The sequence below is a fragment of the Mirounga angustirostris genome, unplaced genomic scaffold (genome assembly GCF_029215605.1).
Source record: "Mirounga angustirostris isolate CCGP_5_RB_7025 unplaced genomic scaffold, mMirAng1.0.hap1 SCAF_4, whole genome shotgun sequence".
Taxonomy (NCBI): domain Eukaryota; kingdom Metazoa; phylum Chordata; class Mammalia; order Carnivora; family Phocidae; genus Mirounga; species Mirounga angustirostris.
Genome location: NW_026991712.1, coordinates 50,034,555 through 50,047,916, shown reverse-complemented (window position 1 = coordinate 50,047,916; position 13,362 = coordinate 50,034,555). Strand labels below are relative to the sequence as shown.

Genomic DNA, 13,362 nt, shown 5'->3' with positions numbered 1-13,362 from the left:
TATTATTGTTTTGAATTTTTGAAATGCATAAATATCAAGCTGGTGCATTCTGTGGGACACATCGAATACTATTCATGGATATTTGCTGAATAAGGCAAGCATAAATACAGCCTGGGAAGATTCCAACAGATCAGGTCCTTCCATCTATATCTGGTTGCCTGGCTAGGCAGAACTTCTGTGAAGGTGCTAATGAAAAGTTGCCTGATGCTTGCTTATCTACCTGGATATCTGGAGATTGCATATATGTTGTCACCTTTCAGCATATTTTCTATGTACTGTGAAGAAATGTTTGAAGAAGCATCTTAGTTATGATAATGCAAGGCAAGTATGCACCTATTGTTCTGAGGAAAAAATGTGATAACACTAGTTATGTGTCCTCAGGGACTTTCCCTCCCGATAATCCTTTGAGATGCATTTCTGGAGAACAGGGAAAACGTTTTGCATGGACTCCTGGGAGGAAAAAGATAAGACACCTCACTTTTCCCTTTGAAGTTCAAAAATTTTAGAACTGCTATGAAATGATTCTGACTATTCTCAGTCAAGAGGGCACAAGGACCTAATGGAGAACTCCTTATCATGGTACATTCATATTCGAAAAACTGTTTAGTAGTATCTCCTAAAGCTGGATATACATTCACCTCATGATTAACAATTCCATTCCTACTTTATATTCAAACAGATATTAGTTCATATGCTGACCTTAAGACTTGTGCTAAAATATTCATAGCAACACAATTCATAATATTCCTAGGTGTAAACCACACAAATGTCCATCAACAGCTTAAGAGGTAAATAAATGGGCTCTAGGGACATGATATAATAATAAACAGCAATAAGAATGAAAAAAATATGCAAAATGTGGTTGAATCTCAGAAACAGAATACTGAGAGAATGAAGCTAGTGTGAAATAATACATACTATAAGGAGTCCTTATATTTAAAGTTCAAAAGGGGGATGCCAGGGTGGCTCAGATGGTTAAGCGTCTGCCTTCGGCTCAGGTCATGATTCCAGGGACCTGCGATCGAGTCCCACATCTGGCTCCCTGCTCAACAGGGGAGCCTGCTTCTCCCTCTCCCTCTGTCTGCCAATTCCCCTGCTTGTGTGTTCTCTCTCTCTCTCTCTATGTCAAGTAAATAAAAATCTTAAAAAATAAAAATAAAGAATAAAATAAAGTTCAAAAGGGGTTATAACTAATCTATGTGGTTAGAAGTTAGTATATAGTAACTCTTGAATAGGGTCATTGACTGGAAAGAGATACAAGGGGGAGTTTTGGTGTGCTAGCAATATTCTTTCTTAGTCCAAATGCTAGTTACATGGGAATATATAGTTTGTAAATATTCATCAAGCTGTAGAGTCATGATATATGTCCTTTCCTCTATGTATGTTATACTTCAACTAAACATTTAAAAATATAAGTTGTGACATCTTTTCAAACTGGCAAATTGTTATGCCACTTTTATACATTATATGTTTAGATCTAAATTTGGTGAAATAGTATCATTTAAAGAACATAAATAAATGATATTAATAGAAAATATGCTTAAGGGCACCTGGGTGGCTCAGTCAGTTAAGCGTCTGCCTTCAGCTCAGGTTATAATCTCAGGGTCCTGGGATCGAGCCCTGCGTTGGGCTCCCTGCTTCTCCCTCTCCCTCTGTCCCTCCCCACCCCCTCTTGTGCTCTATCTCTCTCTCCCAAATCAATAAATAAAATCTTTAAAAAAAATTTAAAAAGAAAATATGTTTATATATTTCATATTGTTAATATTTGTATGTTAAATATATTTATAGAATTTATAAAATAAATATGTTTATTTATAATATATAGCCACTTTTTCCTTATGAACAACATTGTAATATACTTCTTAGTATACCATAATACTGAACTTGGTTCACTCATTTTTTTATAAGATTCAAAATTTACACTTAAAAGTTTGAAAGGGATATCTGATCATGAAAACAGAAATATGTCTTTAATTATAAATTCTCTTATCCCATCTTTTCCATCTACCTTGTTCAACATCAAAAAAAAAAAAAAAAAGAGGGTGCCTGGGTGGCTCAGTCGTTAAGAGTCTGCCTTCAGCTCAGGTCACGATCCTAAGGTCCTGGGATGGAGCCCCACACTGGGCTCCCTGCTCCGCGGGAAGCCTGCTTCTCCCTCTCCCACTCCCCCTGCTTGTGTTCCCTCTCTCACTGTGTTTCTCTCTGTCAAATAAATAAATAAAATATTTAAAAAAAAAGAAAATACAACTGTTTTATACTGTGGAACAATGACTCGATGTGAGACAGGCATTGTCCAGAAGCTTTAGTACTGAGGGTGGCTGGAACAGAATGTCTGAATGAGCAGAGCCCCTGAAGAATTTGCAGAGAAAAAGTAAAGTATTATTTTTAGAACTAAATCTCGGCAGCCTTGATTAGATTTTCTATAATTAGCTAAACCCTGAGTTTAAAAGTCACTCCCAAATGAAAGATTGCTAAAGTACCAATAGTAAATAAGTTTCAGGTAGCATGAATTAGGGAAGCATATTTTACCCTTGGTGTTTAATATTTACATGCAAGAATAATATAGATAACCCTATGAAATAGGTATGTATTATTTTTCTCCTTTCATAAATAAAGAAACTAAGACAGAGTCGTTAAAACCATGCATAAGGTCAATAGAATGTGGGGGAGTCTGAATTTAAAACCAAGAATTTCTGATTTCAGAGCCCAGGCTCTTAATCGTCATTCAATACTGCCCATGGTACTATCAAAGGACCCCACAGAAAAGACACATGTGTTACAGACACTTTGAGCCTAAAAATATAATTTATCAGGTATCAAGGGGTTGCTAAAACTCAGGACAATGGAAGACTTTTGTGTATCTCAGTATCACAGAGGGAAAAAATATGTTTTCTCTAAAAGTTCAGAGAAAGACAGAGACAACATGTGGCAAGTAAGCTTTTGAAAGTAGATATTTAAGGGGCGCCTGGGTGGCTCAGTCTTTAAGCGTCTGCCTTCAGCTCAGGTCATGATCCCAGGGTCCTGGGGTCAGGCTCCCTGCTGGGCGGGAAGCCTGCTTCTCCCTCTCCCACTCTCCCTGCTTGTGTTCCGTCTCTCGCTGTGTCTCTTTCTGCAAATAAAAAATGAAATCTTAAAAAAAAAAAAAAAAAAAGAAAGTAGATATTTAAGGAAGTCTGCCTGGAAAAGGGAACTGTGGTTCTAAGGTTGAATGACTTAAAGTCTTTAAAAAATCTTGAAACCTAAAAAAATAGTTATTCTTAAAGTTGAGAAAATGAAAAATACAAAATTATAGTTAAGTAAATCCCACAAAATAAGCTGGTTGCCAGATGCTGTACACTTTTTTTTTTTTAAGATTTATTTATTTATTTTAGCTTGAGCAGGAGGGGCAGGGGGGAGGGAGGGAGAAACTCAAGCAGAGTCTGGGAGCCACACCGCAGGACTTGATCTTGAGATCATGACCTGAGCGGAAACCAAGAGTCAGAAGTTTAACTGACTCCTCCCCCAGGCGCCCTCCAGATGCTGTACACTTAGTTTTTTTGGTTTTTTTTTTTTCAAATATTCACTAAAAATTTTTTTAGAAAGGTATTTATTTATTCTTTTTTAATTTTATTTTATTATGTTATGTTAATCCCCATGCATTACATCATTAGTTTTTGATGTAGTGTTCCATGATTCATTGTTTTCGTATAACACCCAGGGCTCCATGCAGAACGTGCCCTCTTTAATACCCATCACCAGGCTAACCCATCCCCACACCCCCCTCCCCTTTAGAACCCTCAGTTTGTTTCTCAGAGTCCATAGTCTCTCATGGTTCATCTCCCCCTCCAATTTCCAGGGGTGGATGCTGAACACTTTGTAATTGGTATCTGTGCTGTAGGGTTTTTCCTCTGGCTATAATGGCTTTAATTTGTAGTGCTGCCACCATCCTTTTGACTTGTCTAAACCCATTCATCAGTTAGTGTGCATTAAACTCTGCAAGGTAGCAAGATTTAGACCGTGCAATGAGGCTCAATATATATATATATATATATATATATATATATATATATATATATATATATATAATATATATCATATTATATAAAGTTTCCTATCCTCAAGATGCTCAGTCTGTAAAATGAAATCCATTTGAAATTAATATTTTTAGTACAGTGAATTCACTTTTATTTTAATATTACACAGAAAGATGGCATAACACACTTCCCTTCTCAGAAATAACTTAAAACTGATTGGAAGAACAAGGATGAAAAACCCAAATACCATCTTCTATGAAATTAAGAGATATCTACATTCTTGGACTACAATAGCAGTCAAGGTCAAAAAGAAATGTCACGGGGCGCCTGGATGGCTCAGTTGGTTAAGCGACTGCCTTCGGCTCAGGTCATGATCCTGGAGTCCCAGAATCGAGTCCCGCATCGGGCTCTCTGCTCGGCAAGGGGTCTGCTTCTCCCTCTGCCCCTCTTCCCTCTTGTGCTCTCTGTCTCTCATTCTCTCTCTCTCAAATAAATAAAATCTTAAAAAAAAAAAGTCACAAGACATTAAGAGAGGATGCCCATTGCTGTTGACATCAGACAATGCAGTAAAGCAACTTGCTCGGAAGAAAGTGGCACACACCTAATGCCAAATAACCCCTTGTTTAGAACAATAAAAATCACTTGACAGACAAGCTAGATTTTCAGAGAAAAGTTTATAAGTGAGGCATGGTGAAGACTACCCTATGGCCTCCAAGCTCTATTGCATGGGGAGGAGTGAAGCCTAAAAGATATTTCCCTCTCTCTATCCCTTTCTCTCTCTCTCTTACACACACACACTCACACACACACACAATATGTGTCACAGACAATTCTCACCAGCCAGAAATTAAACTTTATCCCCTTCTCAATATAAACATCTCCGTCCAAGAAGAACTCATCTTACAGAAAGGTAAATAATCACAAAGGAACCAAAGGGAATGTAAGATGTCCCAATGACAAAAGGAAAAAGAAAACAGGAAAGGCAGATGGCACATAAAAAACATCAGCCAGAAAAAATCTCTTCACACAGTAAATAAAAACTAAGCCCATAATATAGTCATTAAAATAGAAACTAATACAAAAAATAAATCTATAAACCAAAAGACCAAAGCAGAGATAGAAGAATTTGGAGATAATATGGCAAGACAAGAGATATAAATAAACCATAAGCCAGTAGAACTCAGGAGAGATGGAATTCAAAAAAATCAAGCTAAGCGGGTATGACAAATACTATAAACCATCTGACATTGGCTAGGAAGACAGGGCAAGTCTTCAAAGAAGAGAAAAAAGTTAATATAGATCTTAAAGGACAAATGGAATTGAGGTCAATCAGAGGAAGAAAAGAAGTCCAGTCTCATATAACATGAACAAAGGCATGAGTATATTTTCTGGGACCTAAACATGGCTTTCTATACATGAAGAACAGGATATGAGGGAGAGAAAAAGGATGAATGGGACTGGAATTGCAGATAAATACTAGTTTTTGGAGACTGTTTTATGCTAAGCTAATAAATGTAACTTCATATTATTAGCAAAAAGGACCTACCAGTGGCTCCAATCAGAAGATTAATATGATCCTTTATATTTTAGAAAGATCGCTCTGCCAACAGTGAGGGAGTAGGATAGATTAGGATGAATACAGGAGGCAGACAAAGTAGTGAGAATAATGGTAATTCCTTTCTGTAATCTAGATAAAATATAATGACATAATTACAGATAATGGCTGTAGAAAAATGTGAGAAAAAATAAGAAATATTTAATGGGAAATATCTACAGAATAGCTTGGCCAATTGAATATAGCAGGTAAGGGAAAGAAAACCTGAAGAATGATTCCAAGTGTATGAATTACTTGACTGGTTGAATGGCATCCCAGCAATCAATACAGAAACACTGTAGGATATACAGGATAGATGGAGAGAAGTGAGGGGCAGAGATAATGAGTTACCTCTAAGTGAGTATATTATAATAAATCAAATAATCCAAATAATTATTGGACTTTAATAAAAAATGCTGCAGTACCAGAAACTGAATTCCAAAAGGTATTGACAAATTTTGACTGCTGCAAAAACAAGAAAATCATCCCTGTTTTCACATCAGATTTCATAATTTTATTTTTTTAATTTTTTATTGTTATGTTAATCACCATACATTACATCATTAGTTTTTGATGAAGTGTTCCATGATTCATTGTTTGTGCATAACACCCAGTGCTCCATGCAGAACGCGCCCTCTTTAATACCTATCACCAGGCTAACCCATCCTCCTACCCCCCACCCCTCTAGAACCCTCAATTTGTTTTTCAGAGTCCATCGTTTCTCATGGTTCGTCTCCCCCCTCCGATTTCTCCCCCTTCATTCAGATTTCATAATTTTAATATAGCATGGGTTTTTTTTTAGATATTTATTTATTTATTTATTTATTTGACAGAAAGAGACACAGCAAGAGAGGAAACACAAGCAGGGGGAGTGGGAGAGGGAGAAGCAGGCTCCCCGCCAAGCAGGGAGCCCCATGCGGGGCTCAATCCCAGGACCCCGGGATCATGACCTGAGCCGAAGGCAGACGCTTAACGACTGAGCCACCCAGGCACCCCAATCTAGCATGGTTTTAATGTCTTAAAGTATTAAAAATCATCATAAACTGTGTATATCTCAGCATCACTAAAAGCTCAGAGAAGAATTTACACAGAAATTATATAATTTATATACAATTATATATAAATAAAATTATGTAATTTTATATTACAATAAAATTGAAAGGCAGTCTTAAAGGAAGTCAGCCTAAACTACTGAAATCATGTTATAGACTTGGTTAGGAAACATAAGTACTCTCTACTTAAGAAAAATCTTACCTTTTTTTTTCTTTCTATAGTAATGTGTTCTGTGTTACTTTATAATATCAACAGTGCCAGATAATAACAAATACTGTTCTACTTATTTCAATCTTTTCATTTAACTTTTACTTTTATGTTGCCTAATAAGCTGGATGTCAACCAGATTTTCTGTTGTATTATAGAAATTTAAGGATACCTGCAACATCATTTAACAAAATCCTGTGAAATTCACCAAGTAAAGCAAGCAAGGTTTCAACACTGAAAAAAAAAGAAGTAGGACATTCTAATGGCAAGGTACCATTGTGATGCTCTCCATTAAATTGTACCATATTTATTTATCCATCTTTAATGTCTGTGACTACTACATAATGAATGAAGCACTTCTGCCTTTTCTTAGTTTGAGCCTTTCTTTAAATGCCCTTCTTGGAATTTTGTTCATTTTGTCTTTTGGTATGTGTAATTTGGTCATATTCAATTTCAGCTCTATTTGGCTATTTTTAATTCTGATGAGCTTCCTTCCTATGCAGTTAAGTTACACACAACTTCTATTTAGATAAATGTCAATACAGTTCTTACATTTAAGAACCCTACCGAGGGGCAGGAAGGCCACAATCCAAAGGAACCAGAGCAGTTGAGAAAACTGCTAATTGGTGGCTTGAGCTTTGAAACTACAGATGATAGTTTAAGAGAACATTTTGAAAAATGGGGCACACTTACAGATTGTGTGGTGATGAGAGACCCCCCAAACAAAACGTTCCAGGGGTTTTGGTTTTGTGACTTACTCTTGTGTTGAAGAGGTGGTTGCAGCAATGTGTGCCCAACCACACAAGGTTGAGGGGCATGTAGTGGAACCAAAGAGCTGTTTCTAGAGAGGGTTCTGTCAAGCCTAATGCCCATCTAACAGTGAAGAAAATTTTCGTTGGTAGTATTAAAGAAAACACAGAAGAATTTAATTTGAGAGACTACTTTGAAAAGCATGGCAAGATTGAAACCATAGAAGTTATGGAAGACAGGCAGAGTGGAAAAAAGAGAGGATTTGCTTTTGTAATTTTTAATGATCATGATACAGTCGATAAAACTGTTGTTCGGAAATACTACAGTATTAATGGGCATAATTGCGAAGTGAAAAAAGGCCCTTTCTGAACAAGAAATGTATCGGTTGGATCACAAAGAGGCCGTGGAGGTGGATCTGGCAACTTCATGGGCCGTGGAGGAGACTTTGGAGGTGGTGGAAACTTCGGTGGAAGACGAGGCTATGGTGGTGAAAGTGGTGGCAGCAGAGGTAGTTAGGGAGGAGGTGATGGTGGATATAAGGGATTTGGAGGTGATGGTGGCAACTATGGTGGTGGTCCTGGTTATAGCAGTAGAGGAGGCGATGGTGGTGGAGGACCAGGATATGGAAACCAAGGAGGCAGATATGGCGGTGGTGGTGGAGGATATGATGGTCACAATGAAGGAGGAAATTTTGGAGATGGCAACTATGGTGGTGGCAGGAACTACAATGATTGTGGAAATTACAGTGGACAACAGCAATCAAATTTTGGACCCATGAAGGGGGGCTGTTTTGGTAGAAGAAGCTCGGGCAGTCCCTACAGTGGTGGTTATGGATCTGGTGGTGAAGAGGTGGATATGGTAGCAAAAGGTTCTAACAATTTTTCGGAAGAAAAGGGCTACAGTTCTTAGCAGGAGAGAAGAGCAGGGAGTTGTCAGGAAAGCTGCAGGTTACTTTGAGACAGTCTTCCCAAATGCGTTAGGGGAACTGGAAAAATCTGCCAGAGAAGGAATGATGACCCATAGTCAGGGAAGGTACTGGAACCCCTTTTTGTTCCGGACTGTTGTGGCCACAGTTTGCAGAAAGTGCAGCTACTGATTACTGTGCTGGGCTCTCAGTGACATGTACATTCCTGAGGTCTTTTATCTGTTGTAGCTTTGTCTTTTTCGTTTTCATTACATGTGGCTTATTGCCCTGTCAATTGTGGCAGTGGTACCAGGAATTAAAAAATTAAGGAATTTTTAACTTTAAAAAAAAAAAGAGAGAGAAAAGGGAAGACAGATGAAGAAAAAATAAGCCAATTTATTATTGACAAAGCTGGTAACAGGTTATGTGACTCCTATCTTCAGATTAAGACCTTTATTTCCCTCAGCTTTTGTATATCCCAAGCTCTCAGTACCAGTTTATTCTGCCACTGCTTTTTCTCAAGTGGTGGGAGTACAGGCATTGCTTTATTTCCAACCTGTTCCTCCATGGCCTTCGTCAACCCCCAGCACACCATGATTTTGCTGAGGCCTGGACATTCTTGCTTACAGTCAATGCAAGCAAGATTAAAACAACCCCTTGATTGTGGTCAAAGCTTCCATAAGCTGAAATGATAAAGAGAAGTCAAAAATCACATGGGACCAAAGCCCAAAAAGTGTTGGTCCAGACCTTACCAGTTAAAAGCTAGTTATTATACTACAGTAAAATCCAGCTGTAATGCACAATATAAGCTGCTACAAATTGCCAGAATTTGACCCTATGTACCCAGCCCAACAAAAACTTAATATTCAAGTTACCATTTTGTTTCCTAAATTTCACTCTTGTTTATTGTTCAAGATTTCAGCCCAGTGCAGCAGATGTTAGGGTTTTGAGGAGGTCAATGTATAACACTCCTCTTTTCCTCACTTGAGTTCTAAACCAAAGAAGAAAGAAACGTAAGACAAATTCAGATTATTACTAGGAATGTCATACATATGCAGGCAAGTAGCCTTCTTAATACAGATACCCAGAGTTAGAAAAATTTACCCCCTGACTAAAAACAAGAATTCCTGCCCCTCAAAGGTCCTTCCAGCTGGACTAAGAATCAAATTGACACGAGGCAGATTAATAGGAGAGAGTCAAATTCAATAGGTGTACCTATGGGGAATCCACACCAACGTGGAAATTCCAAAGACAATCAGGCAAAATTAGATATATATGCCATTCTGAAATAAGAAGAAGGAAAGAGAGGTCTGGGATTTCAGAGGAAAGGAGCACATTTCATAGGGCGAAAAGAAGAACAGATGTTTGGTAATTAAGTGTTTGCCCTATGATACAGATAATAGCCCTTATTCTGCCAGACCCCCAATTTAGATTCTTCTGTGTGGTTAAGGGAGAGAAAAAAGTTTCTCTTGAGCCCATAGGGTCTCAAATGCCTTCGGCTCAAAATAATCCACATGCCAAAGTAGCATATTCTGGGGGAACTGTCCTGAACCCCTTCACCACCATCAAGAGCTGAACTGAACGGGAGAAGGCCAAATTGCCAGGTGTCAGAGTGGTCCATCAAGATATGTCAAAACGAAAGTAACAGCCAGTCCTTGAGTTACGTACTACAACAGTCTAAGCAGGAGGCTCCCAGGAGGCAGTGCAGGCTCCCACAGGGTTCTATTCTTCCCTATGGAACCGTGTTAGATGGATCAGCACATATGCAAGGATCCTTTCACTGACAAGGGGGCCCAAGACATTTTGAGGACTCAAGGACCAGAAGGGAAGAGAAGGGGGAGGCCTAAGAGTGGAAAATAACTGAATACTGAGGCAGAGTGGAAAAAAAAAAAAATGTCTGGAGTAGGGAGGGCAGCTCTCCTCCATGAAGCCTGCCAGGTTAAGTCTTTATAACTGCTTATGGTCAGACCTGAAACATCACACATCAAAGTGGTCCACCCCCTTCATCTGGGGGCATGCCTTTGTAAAACTTAAAGTATGGAAGCTAAAATAAAATAAATAAAATAAGATAAAATAAAATAAAATAAAATAAAATAAAAAGTATGGAAGCTCAGAACACAGAGTGTGTTTCTCACAGGTAAGAGGGAAGACATAAAGACACTATGCAGGCATTCCATTATTCTGTCAGACTTCACAACAAGTCCCTCCTCAACCCCCTATGCAAATGCAAGAACAAAAATAGGCCAGTAGTTGAACAGTAGTGGAGCTCCCTAGATTTTTACTTTACTTTCCATATATGGGAGCAAATTTATTCCAATCTTTTGGTCGGTGATGTTTTATGATTAAATAACATCAATCAATATATAAATAAGATGCTCACAGACATCCATAATTACACAACTTTTTTTTTAATTACACTTTTGAACAAAACATCATATTTTTTCTAGATTTGTAGTTCTTTTCTTTCTCCTCATAATTTTGATATCAGGTAACGTCAATTCAGTTAATTAAAGTCAGAGGAGAATTCTGGAAAGAGAACAAACATATAGAGCAACTAGGATAATCAAACAAAAAGACATGGACAGTATCTACAGGGAAAAAAATTGACAATGTACCCACATGATTACCAAAATGCAAGAAGGTATGAGGGTGCAGATGGACCCTGATACCTGATGTTTGCATGACAATAGGAGAAGCAAGGAAAAAGGCATCTAGTAAAACTTGAGAACTACCAAATAACCAACAGGGCCTTACATGAAAGGTCAACAAATCATTTTGAGAATAGCAGCAAAACTAGGATGGTGTACGATTGAGAACAGGGTGTCTATGATAAGGCCCAAAGATGTAGAGCATTCTACATCCTATGAACTCTGGGAACTAGTCTAATCTTTTTTCCATGACAATAATCTATGCTCAGGAGAAATGTCTATGACTAAAACTCAAAATGGAAACAATAGAGGCAGAAGAAAAGGAGGCAGAATACATCAAAGGAGAGAATCAATTAGGAATTCTCATGACATAAATTGCTATATTCTTCAACTCTTCATAAAAACAACAAATGAGAGAAATTTAGATGCAAGTTAGAAATGCTATCTTAAACTTTAATGAAATCAATTTCATAAACACAAATACAACAAAAGTGACTCCCATCCAAAATTATTTTAAGAAGGAAAGACAGACTAAGAGACAAAATAAATAACATCCATAAAGACAATGAAGGCAGATTGGAAGAAATGACCACAAAACATCAGTACATCAAAATAGATAAAAAGACAAAGGAAAAGTCATCTAAAATATGAAAGCTCTCTCTCTCTCTCAAATAAATAAATCTTTTTTTTTTTTTTTTTTAAATGGGGTGCCTGGATGGTTCATTTGGTTGAGCATCCAACTTTTGGTTTTCACTCAGGTCATGATCTCAGGGTCATGAGATCGAGCCCTGTATGGGGCTTGCTTTCAGTGGGGAGTCTATTTGAGGTTCTCTCCTCTCTCTCTGCCCCTCCCCCCACTTGCATCCTCTCTATCTCTCTCTCTAAAATAAATAAGTAAATCTTTAAAAAAACAAAATAAAATAAAATAAAAATATGAAAGAACAGTGTAACTAAGAAATGGGCTGATAGAATCAGGGAAGAATTAGAAATTTAAAAAAAGCAATTGTGTCTGAAATAAAGAATGAGGAGCAAATAACTAGGGAGTATCTTAAGGAAAATAGAAGATTTTTTAAAAAAATAGAAACATTTTATAACTCAAAAGAAATGAAAAAAGAAATGATAAAGACTTTATATGTAGTCAAGATTACTGTCAAATATACAGTTTGCAGAAAATTTGTCATCAGCATGCAAGGTCTCAGGTAATGTTTCTCTGATGAGTCTTAACTCAAAATTTGCTAAATAATGACCTTCAGAAAACCAAAATGACTGCAAAGACCTTGACATAGGACTGGTGGTAAAGATTAGAGATTAGTGATTTACCTATAGAATCAAAATCAATGGAGGACATAAAGAAGAGAGTATAGAATGTGCTGGCTGCCTGTTCTGACACTGGGTATACTACAACGGTGAATAAACAGGACAGAATGGGTAGAGCATTTGCAAAAAAACTCTTTTTTAAACTAAATTGGTGCTAATGTTTGTATTATTATTCTAAAGATGCTGTGTGTGTAATGTAGGATAAAATCAACAATTCTAATTTTATCATCCCTAGTATCCTTGAATTCAGGATGCTCAATGTGGGGGAGAGGAAATATGCATATAAAAAGGAAAAGTTAAGCTATACTGAATATGAGTAGAAATTTCATGTAAAAATCAGATATTTTATTTTTAAAATATATATCTATATCTTCTCCATGCATGTCTATATTTATATAGAGAGATAATAGATAGATAGATGATAGATGATAGATAGATAGATAGATAGATAGATAGATAGATGATAGATACATAGATAGATAGATAGATAGATAGATAGATAGATAGATAGATAGAATACACATACATATTTTCTAGTGCTGTTTATTGGAAAATTATAGAAACAATTATCAACCTATTATGAATGGCAATCCTTTGTCCAAACTCTGATCTCTCTATCCATCTCCCACTAAAAGGAATGAGGGCTACTTGGATAATTGGATAATTTCAGGTCTCAGACAGGAAATGTACAATATACAATTTTCCTATAAGATGACCAGAGAAAGGGGGAGCCTCAGTGCCTTAGTCATTAAGCGTCTGCCTTCGGCTCAGGTCATGATCCCAGGGTCCTGGGATCGAACCCCACATCGGGCTCCCTGCTTGGCAGGAAACCTGCTTCTCCCTCTCCCACTCCCCCTGCTTGTGTTCCCTCTCTCG

At 37.4% G+C, this 13,362-nt stretch overlaps 1 pseudogene; it reads left to right on the top strand.

Moving 5' to 3' along the window:
* The window catches only part of LOC123858595 (heterogeneous nuclear ribonucleoprotein A3-like), a 34,223-nt pseudogene extending 25,731 nt beyond the window's left edge, over positions 1-8,492 (top strand).
* The last annotated feature ends 4,870 nt before the right edge of the window (positions 8,493-13,362 follow it).